Raw genomic sequence first — 10,174 nt, 5'->3', positions numbered from 1 at the left:
CGGACTTCTACCTGAGACGAGCAGGAAGATCTCCACCAAGTCCACACCAATGGCAGCCCCAGCATCCCCCGTCGTGCTGTAGCAGCCCAGGGAGCCTCCGACGTTCCGCGGTTCAACATTTGAGGACCCAGAAACCTGGCTCGAGACGTATGAGAGGGTCGCTGCATTTAACACCTCGAACAGCGACGACAAACTGCGACATGTCTTCTTCGCACTGGAAGACGCTGCCAGGACGTGGTTCGAGAACAGAGAAGCCATGAATACTTTGTTTAGCGCAAAACGACACACACAAGAAAGACGACAGGACAAGGCGCTACTCTCAACTGACATCATTTTATTCTCGTCAGTGACATCATTTTATTGGGGTCGGATGTTGGTGGCTGCACCACATAGTGCTCACTGCGCATGCTCCTCTGGTTTGAGCGTTCTATAAAGGAGTGACGCAATGAAATGACGTCAGTTGAGAGTAGCGCTTTGTCCTGTCGTCTTTCTTGTGTGTGTCGTTTCGCGCTAAACAAAGTATTCATGGATTCGCACCAACTAGCCCTCCAACGCATTGTGCTGAACAGAGAAGCCACCTTAACGACCTAGGACCTTTTCCGAAGAGGCTTCCTGCAGACATTCACAACCGTCGTACGCTGAGAACGAGCCCAAGCATAACTAGAAATCCGAGTGCAGCTGCCTAATGAAACCACCGTGATTTTTACAGAAGCAATGAGTCGCCTATTCCGCCACGCCGACCCGGAAATGTCCCAGGAAAAGAAAGTCCGGCTACTGATGCGCGGTGTAAAGGAAGAACTTTTCGCCGGTATGGTACGAAGCCCACCGAAGACTGTCGACGAGTTTCTTCGCGAGGCTACTAGCATCGAGAAGACACTGAAAATGCGGAACCAGCAATTCAGCCGCCGCTTGAATTCGACAAGCTACGCCAGAGTTCAGTCACAGGCCACCGACGACGTGCGCGAGACTATCCGAGCGGTCGTGCGGGAGGAGCTACAGAAGCTGTTCCCGTCATCACGGCCTGAAGTGGCTTCAATTGCCGACGCCGTACTTGAGGAGCTCCAACAACAACTCGGAGTAGCCCCTGAATCGCTTAGCCTCAGCCGCAAGCGCTGACATACGCCGCTGTAGACCATCGTCACGTTCCCCCTCCGCGCCCACGACAGGGCCCAGTGACGACACAGTTCCGTCGTCCATCACCACCCCCGCCACCAGCACGCCAACCCGTCACCCCACGCGGCATTCCAACGAAGACTGACGTTTGGCGTGCTCCCGACCACCGTCCGCTTTGCTATCACTGCGGAGAAGCCGGGTACATCTACCGCCGATGCCTATACCGGGAGATGGGACTCCGAGGGTTCGTCGTTAACGCACCTCGACCTCAGATTGGCGAACGACCTCGCGATATCACCGACTACCTCGCCGCTACTCAATGGAGCTCTCGACGACCGTCCCGCTCGCCGTGACCAGGCCGCTACCTGTCGCCGCAGCGCCAACCATACACTGGCCCAGCCCGGGGCCGCTCTACGAGCCCATATCCGGAAAGCTAAAAGCAGCAACCGATAGAGGTGCAGCTGCTGTTCGTTGAACTGACGAAGATCCTCCGCCGCCAACGACGAAGAGACCATCTCGACGACATAACAACGACACGCCGCCGTCCCGACGAAGTCAGGAAGCCAAGCTTACACCGAAGAAAGACTACTTGACGACGCGACGTTCCAGCTTCAGTTCAACACGTCGCAGCCGTGATCCGATGCCAAGACCTAACTGCAATGCCAGACAAAGAAAGACCGACCTCGACGTCCTTCTCGACGGCCCCGCAGTTACCGCCTTAGTGGACACAGAGGCTGATTACTTCATCATGAGTGGACTCATCACCGCCCAGTTGAAGAAAGTTAAAGACTACATGGGAAGGCCCTCAAATTCGGACCGCTTGAGGACACCTCATAACGCCGACTGGGATGTGCACGGAAAGAATTACCATTCACAACCGGACTTACCCTGCCACCTTCGTTCTTCTCCAACAGTGTTCACGAGACGTCATTCTCGGCATGGACTTCCTGAATCAACACGGCGCAATCATCGACCCGAAGTCGAAGTCAATAACGCTGTCAGAAGAGCAAGCGATACCGCCGGATAGCCTTCGTAGTCAGCGCGCCTTGAGTGTGCTCGAAGATAAAGTGAGCATCCCGCCTCGCTCCAGCATGGTTATTTCGGTCGACACCGAAGCATCTGCTGACGTAGAAGGCGTCATCAAAGGGGACCAACGTCTACTGCTCGATCGCGAAATTTGCGTCGCAAGAGGAATCGCTCGACTGCATGGAGGGAAAACTGAAGTGTTACTGACAAACTTTAGCCAGGAGTTCAAGCACATCAACAAGGGCACGATGATCGCGTACATCGAGGATGTTCAGTAAACCAGTAATGCGTTTGTCCTCTCGGATACCGCGGCATCTACCCCGACGACAATGGTTCCCGAACCAGACTACGACATTAATCCAAGTCTCCCCATGATTAAGCAACAACAGCTCAGAAGTCTGCTCCGACGATACAAAGGGTGCTTTTCGACGTCATTGAGGATTCGCCAAACACCAGTCGCAAAGCATCGCATAATCACCGAGGAGTGCGCTCGACCACTCCGCCAGAGCCCTTACCGAGTTTCGACGCGAGAATGCGAAGCTATAAGACAGCAAGTCAACGAAATGCTGCGCGACGACATCATCCAGCCGTCGAAAAGCCCGTGGGCGTCTCCAGTTGTTTTAGTGAAGAAAAAGGACGGAACCCTATGTTTCTGCGTCGATTATCGTCGATTGAACAAAATCGCGAAGGAAGACGTATACCCCCTCCCACGGATACACGACGCATTAGATCGGCTCTGCACCGCAAAATACTTCTCATCGATGGATCTCAAGAATGGCTACTGGCAAATAGAAGTCGACGAGAGAGATCGCGAAAAGACCGCCTTCATCACGCCAGACGGCCTCTACGAGTTCAAGGTCATGCCATTCGGACTATGCTGGGCGCCTGCAACGTTCCAGCGCGTCATGGACACGGTATTAGCAGGATTGAAGTGGCAGACCTGCCTTCTTTACTTGGATGACGTCGTCGTGTTCGCCGGAAATTTCGACGATCACCTTAGGCGGCTTGCGACAGCAGTAGAGGCCATCAAGTCATCAGGGCTCACTCTGAAGCAAGAAAAGTGCCGCTTCACTTACGATGAGCTTCTGTTCCTAGGCCACGTCATCAGCAAGTCTGGAGTCCGCCCCGACCCGCAGAAGACAGCTGTCATCGCAAAGTTCCCGCAGCCCATCGACAAGAAGGCAGTGCGTAGATTCCTTGGCATGTGTGCCTACTATAGGCGCTTTGTCAAGGACTTTTCACGCATTGCTGAGCCACTGACACAGCTAACTAAATGTGACGTCGAGTTCAAGTGGGAAACGCCGCAGGCCGACGCATTTCAAGAACTCAAACGACGCATCCAGTCGTCGCCCGTACTTGCGCACTTCGACGAGCTCGCCGATACCGAAATCCACACTGACGCCAGTAGCCTAGGCCTCGGTGCCGTCTTAGTCCACAGAAAATATGGACATGAACACGTGATAGCTTACGCTAGCCAGTCGTTGTCAAAAGCGGAAGGCAATTATTCTACGATCGAAAAGGAATGCCTCGCCATCGTTTGGGCTACAGCGACATTTCGCCCTTACCTATATGGCAGGCCATTCAAAGTCGTCAGCGAGCATCACGCCTTGTGATGGCTAGCGAATTTAAAGGATCCTTCAGGACGGCTGGCGTGCTGGAGCCTCAGACTACAAGAATACGACATCAATGTAACCTACAAGTCCGGACGAAGACACTCAGATGCGGATTGCATATCACGCGCCCCCATTGACCCCGCCGCAAGATGACGACGCCTTCCTTGGAATAATAAGCGCGGAAGACTTCGCTGAACAGCAACGAGCGGACCCGGAACTAAAAGGCCTCATGGATTATTTGGAAGGGCACACCGACGTTGTCCCTAGGGCATTTAAGCGAGGATTGTCTTTGTTCTCGCTTCAAAACAACCTACTCGTGAAGAAGAACTTCTCACCAGTTAGCGCCAACTACCTTCTTGTTGTCCCGTCAGGACTTCGTCCAGAAATATTGCACGCCCTACATGACGATCCGACCACTGGATACCTCGGATTTTCCCGGACACTATCGAGGATACAAGAAAAGAATTATTTGCCGCGCCTGACCACCGACGTCGCCCGTTATGTCAGAACATGCCGAGACTGTCAGCCACGCAAGACACCACCGTCAAGGCCAGCTGGATTACTACAGCCAATCGAGCATCCTTGCCGACAATTCCAGCTGATCGGGATGGCGTTGTTGGGACCCTTTCTGACGTCAACAACCGGAAATAAGTGGATCCTTGTGGCGACTGACTACCTCACCCGCTTCGCTGAAACTAAAGCACTGCCGAAACGTAGCGCAGCCTAAATGGCGAAATTCTTTGTCGAAAACATCCTGCTGCGACATGGCGCCCCAGAAGTCCTCATCACCGACAGAGGAACGGCCTTTAAAGCGGAGCTCACCCAAGCCATTCTGCAAAACAGTCAAACAAGGCACAGGAGGATAACGGCCTACCACCCACAGACGAATGGTCTTACGGAGCGGCTGAATAAGACCCTCGCTGACATGCTAGCAATGTACAGGCTCGTCCACTCTTAGGGTGAACACGGCTCACCGTGGCCGCGCTCCGCGGGGCGCCAGTGTGTCCGGCGCGGCGGCGCATCGAAGCAAAGCAGCGCAGGCGCACACGGACCCAGGGGTGATGCTTCGCATCGTCTGCTACAGCGCTGGAGCGCGTCGTCTCTTGCATTGTACACTTCGCTAGACCCAGGTGACTGAGTGCCCGAGGTGGCATTGCGGGAGGGCGCACTTCACTAACTGGAGCATTTTCCAGCTGGTTCCGTCTACAGCTTGTGAACAGCCTGCTTAATCAATATACATAAACAGAAGCAAGCTTCTCACCACATAAGTCACTTAGCATGTTTTTCATAAGTGATGAAGGTAAAAATACAGTCATTTTTTCGCGCTCTTTATTAGGCTGGGTGGGGCGTATAGGCGACGCTTGATAGTCGTGGCAGGGACGTCAGCCAGCATGAGGCTGTTCTTAATTTCTCGAACTGTGGCGGTCGGGTTTGCAGCAGCCGCCGCAACAATGGTCACTCTCTGCCGTGCTTTACGGGGAGCATCCGCAATTCTTCCATCCTTCTTGTAAGCCTGGACGATTCTATTTACAGTTTTCAGTGGCCTTTTTGTCATCTCCGATATAACGCGTTGAGAATAGTTTTGTAGGCACAGATCTACAATGCGTCGTCATTCTTTTTCCAGTACCCGCGACATGGCTACATTCCAAAGCGCACCGGGGAAATGAAATTATCCTGCACTGTTACAGCGTTTTTATCGCCGAAGGGCCTTGGCAAACAGCAACCGAGCAAAATGCAATTCATCATGAAAGTCGACGGAAATGGGTTTAATGGAAACACCTCTGGCGTCTTTCGATTTGGCGAGTCATCCGAGATTCTGTAACTCCTGAGTGGCCAGTCACGCAGTTGAGTAGTCGTTGGCTGCACCGCATCATCATATTAAGCTAGTATGGGGTAGCATGACCTACGCAAAAAAAGGGGGGGTGCTCAGCGGTTGATCGGGCTGACGCCCATGGTCAGTTAAAAAGTAGACTGGCCTTAACACAGCAATCTGGCTTGGGCCGGGCTTAGCGTTTACAAACGGCGAGTCCGTTTGCCGACCACCGGCATGCTGTGGGCAGACGACACCATGCCGGCCTCATGACCGTCGGTTTAAATGTCGTGGCCGCCCTCGTCCAACACACGGACCGGCCACTTCCCCACGACGGCAACAGCATCGCTTGTCCGCGGCAAGGGTTCCTGTGCAGTATTCATTATTGGGACCCACTCTGCATAGCCCACCCCCGCCTACCCCCTAAAAAAAGAAACAAATAAATTCCTCCTAATGTCCAAATTTATCCGATGCCCACCTCTATGGCGTAACTCCACGCGTCGCTTGGGGACGTATACCGCACAATTAGCAAATTATTATATGCTAGTGAGAATATGCATATAGCCCATTCTGAGGAAGTACTGAAATGAAATAGAAGCGAATAACGACTTAATTACCCGGCAAGACGTAACTTAAGCTGGAAAACAGACATGTAGATTATAGATTTTCCACTTTAATTACCTATTATAAACGGACGGAAACAGCATTCGCATGCGGCGTGCATTGATTCCAAGGAGAAAAAAAACAACCAAAAAAATACGTCGGCGCCATATGTTTTACTTCACCTAATCAATGTAATCAAATAATTGACCGACGATTCCTCAAAATGAGAATGCGACATCTCGCGTCAGGTAGCCGTCAGAGGACCGGCACCGCTTCGGTGATTTTACACAAGCTGTGACAGCAAAAATGAATTTAGTTTTTTTATAGGATGCAGAATGATGAAAAGGGGGAGTAAAAGCGCCGCCAAATCAGTTGCTATGCCGGGGAGAGCACTTTCCTACATCGCGTAAAGCGCTCCATGCTCTCCTACCAGCGACATTAACGCGTCAATAAGAGAGTGCGAAGCAGCTGAGATCACTTCTTAGTTGTTGTCGGAGTAATAGTATTGCCCTCCTTAACGGTGAAATCCATGGCAAACATGATGATGCGTGATTGAACAATCGCTCTCTAACTTTCTGCGAAATTTATAGCGGGTTTCGGTCGTTTTCTTAAGTCAATTAAGCACATTCGTCCTAGCATCAAGACATGCGCGAAACGGCGCGCTAGGCTCATCCCATGATGACTCCAACCAAGAGCGCGCCTAATAGGTTTCTCGGTATGCACTACACCAAGTTCTGTGAGAGTAAAATAAGAGGGCCCCAGCCTAATAAAGAACGCGAAAAAATGACTGTGTTTTTACCTTCATCACTTATGAAAAACATGCTAAGTGACTTATGTGGTGAGAAGCTTGCTTCTGTTTATGTATATTGATTAAGCAGGCTGTTCACAAGCTGTAGACGGAACCAGCTGGAAAATGCTCCAGTTAGTGAAGTGCGCCCTCCCGCAATGCCGCCTCGGGCACTCAGTCACCTAGGTCTAGCGAAGTGTACAGCAAAGCAAGAGGCGACGCGCTCCAGCGCTGTAGCAGACGACGCGAAGCACCTCCCCTGGGTCCGTGTGCGCCTGCGCCGCTTTGCTTCGATGCGCCGCCGCGCCGGACACACTGGCGCCCCGCGGAGCGCGGCCACGGTGAGCCGTGTTCACCCTAAGAGTGGACGAGCCTGTACGTCGACGTAGAACACAAGACCTGGGATGCCGTTCTGCCGTACGTAACATTCGCTTACAACACGGCGGTGCAAGAAACAACACAGATCACGCCGTTTAAGCTGGTTTACGGCAGGAATCCGAGGACGACGCTCGAGGCCATGCTGCCGCACGTCACTGACGAGGAGAATCTTGACGTCGCTACCTATGTCCAGCGCGCCGAAGAAGCCCGACAGCTCGCCCGCCTACGGATCAAGAACCAGCAGCGTACCGACAGCCGACACTACAACCTCCGACGACGCTTCGTCGAGTACCAGCCCGGCGACCGTGTTAGGGTATGGACCCCGATACGCGGACGAGGACTCAGTGAGAAACTACATCGACGCTATTTCGGACCCTACAAGGTCATCCGACGTATTGGCGCACTGAACTATGAGGTCGTGCTAGACGGCATTTCGCATTCGCAGCGGCGCCGCGTACGATCTGAAGTGGTCCACATGGTGCGCCTTATACCCTTTTGCGGACGCTGACGAACTTCCTTATTTTGTTGTTCTCTTTGCTACGAGTGCTTTTCTTTATTTCGTTTGTTCGCAGCATCGGGTCGATGCTTTTTAAGAGGGGGTATTGACGCGTGCACTTATCTTTTTCGGGCGACCACGTTTCGCCGCCTAACAAATGTTATCGCACAGCGCGTCCCGCGCTGTGCGATAACGCGCCGTATCCGAAGTTTCTGGAAAGTTATCGATGCTTCTATCCACTGTCTGTTGTCTGCCGAACCTTGTGTTATCTGGTTTCATCGCGTAACTCGAATGGTGTAGAACTTTGCGGAAGGCACGCGGGTTCCAACGATTAGTCTGGTACATTCGACTACTGCTGTATAAAAGCCGACGTGCTTGACCCGCTGATGAGATTTTCGACGATCGCCGACCGTGTTCGCCGCTATCGTTGTGCTATAAGTGTTGCCTGTTTTTGAGGGCACAGGTTCGTCCAATAAAAGTTAGTTTTGTCTTTCACAGTATTGCTACTGTGTTCTTCAACGTCACCACCACGTGACAATATCTTGAGGCGTGCTTGCCGTGCCTGGTGTTGTGAAGCTGGGGCGCTATTCTGGACATTCCGCCATTTTCTTCGGTGCGTGACGTAGGCGCGACGCAAACAAAATGGCGCCGGTGGCCCAGTTTTGCTTACGTAACGTGACGCCACCTTGACGTTTCGCCTAAGAAACTGAAATGAAGGCACTGAATGTAACGTTATCGGTAAAGCAAAACAGTTTTCCTCCACAGTAAAAATAAAGCAGCTATCTCAAAGCGTATGATTGTTCCGTCGAAAACGCTTCGCGCTTCCGTCGTCTGCTGCGTACAAGCCGTCGTCTGCTTCAATAGCTAGGATGCGTGTCCCCGGAAAATGCAATGAGTCATCGCACGTTGGCGCCAATGCCCTTGTTTTCTTGCTTGAGACAACATACGCGACCTACCAGTGGTGATGCGCGCACGTTCTAGGCCACGTTATCGCTATTTCGTGAAACGCAAGTGACTCAGCCCGACTCGGCTGGCTCAGAAACGGCCGAATATCACCGATAGCGTTGCGGGCGCCAGAGATAACCACTAGCGCGACGCAAGCGCCGGCGCTGCCATCTCTTGTTCATTTCGCTAGTTACTCGCACCGCGAGAGGAAACTTCAAGGCGCCACCTTGCGTACATTTCTTTTTATAAATTAGAAAGAGGCCGTTGTCATAACGTCTGATTGTGCGAAAAGGCATTAATCTCGATTACAATAGAAATGCAGCAGTGAAAAGTGGACAACATTGCTTAAAGTTTGCTATATTCAACCAATATTATTTCGTATAAACGCGTTCTTTTAAAAAACGATGGCCCCAAACACAAATGCCAACACCACCCGAGAGCGATGCAAATACTATGAGCACGCGTTATGAACAAAAGATTTTCGTGGCGCCAAACGACGGGGAAAATGTGGCGATACGCATTCCTCTCGGCTGCCATTGCATATGGCTGCTCATTAGCATAATTCGCGCGGCTCGTCGCAGCAAAAATTATGGCGGAAAATCTCAGCAATGGCGGCCCAGTGCAACGTCACGCATCGTCAAACTGACGATTACGAAACAGCCCTTCCTGTGACGCTCCTCACAAGATATTCCTTCAGCCAATCAGCAAGCTGGCATGGCGCATATCTTGAATCGCCACCACATATTCGCGCAATTGCAGATGCATTGCACTGGCTTCTGCACGCTACCGCTCACATTCTTTTTGAAGCGCTAACATCACAATATATCTGCCAAGGACCAAAAAAATGTATTAGTCCATAAAATTTGCAGCTCCACGTCACGTTTCGTCATCTTGATGAAAACGCAAAATGACATTTCGCAAAACTTCCGTTTCCCGGCAAAAATTTCAAGGCACGTGAGCTCGCCACAGCCAATAAGAGATTAAACATGGCGGATAATGGCGGCTGTGCAGCCGCCATGCGTGTCCAGAATAGAGCCCCTGTTAGCCAAAAAGCAAGCCGGCCATAGTGAGTTGTTAGTTTTGCGTGTACAGAATTTTAGTGGGACAAGTTTGTGACGCATTTTATAGCCCTGAAACAACATATACCTTATTTCGGTACTCACGCTTGTCGAAAACGCGACGAGCGATTGCCGAGAGTGATAACACGGGAGTGTTGCATGCACCGGCAGGACGCGTGAAAGATAACACGGAGGAGCTCAAGAACATGACATTTATGTATTCTGAGCGACTGGAAACAGGCTTTGCACCCACGGATCTGTCCTGAGTGCGACTAGAAGGCATTCTGCGAGCGTCTAACATGGGCTGGCTGAGGCTGTGTTGTAGCCACCTGTGTACTTGGCGTA

Source organism: Dermacentor albipictus, chromosome 1, assembly GCF_038994185.2.
Source record: "Dermacentor albipictus isolate Rhodes 1998 colony chromosome 1, USDA_Dalb.pri_finalv2, whole genome shotgun sequence".
NCBI classification, from domain to species: Eukaryota; Metazoa; Arthropoda; class Arachnida; order Ixodida; family Ixodidae; genus Dermacentor; species Dermacentor albipictus.
Note: the sequence above shows the minus strand (reverse complement) of the source record.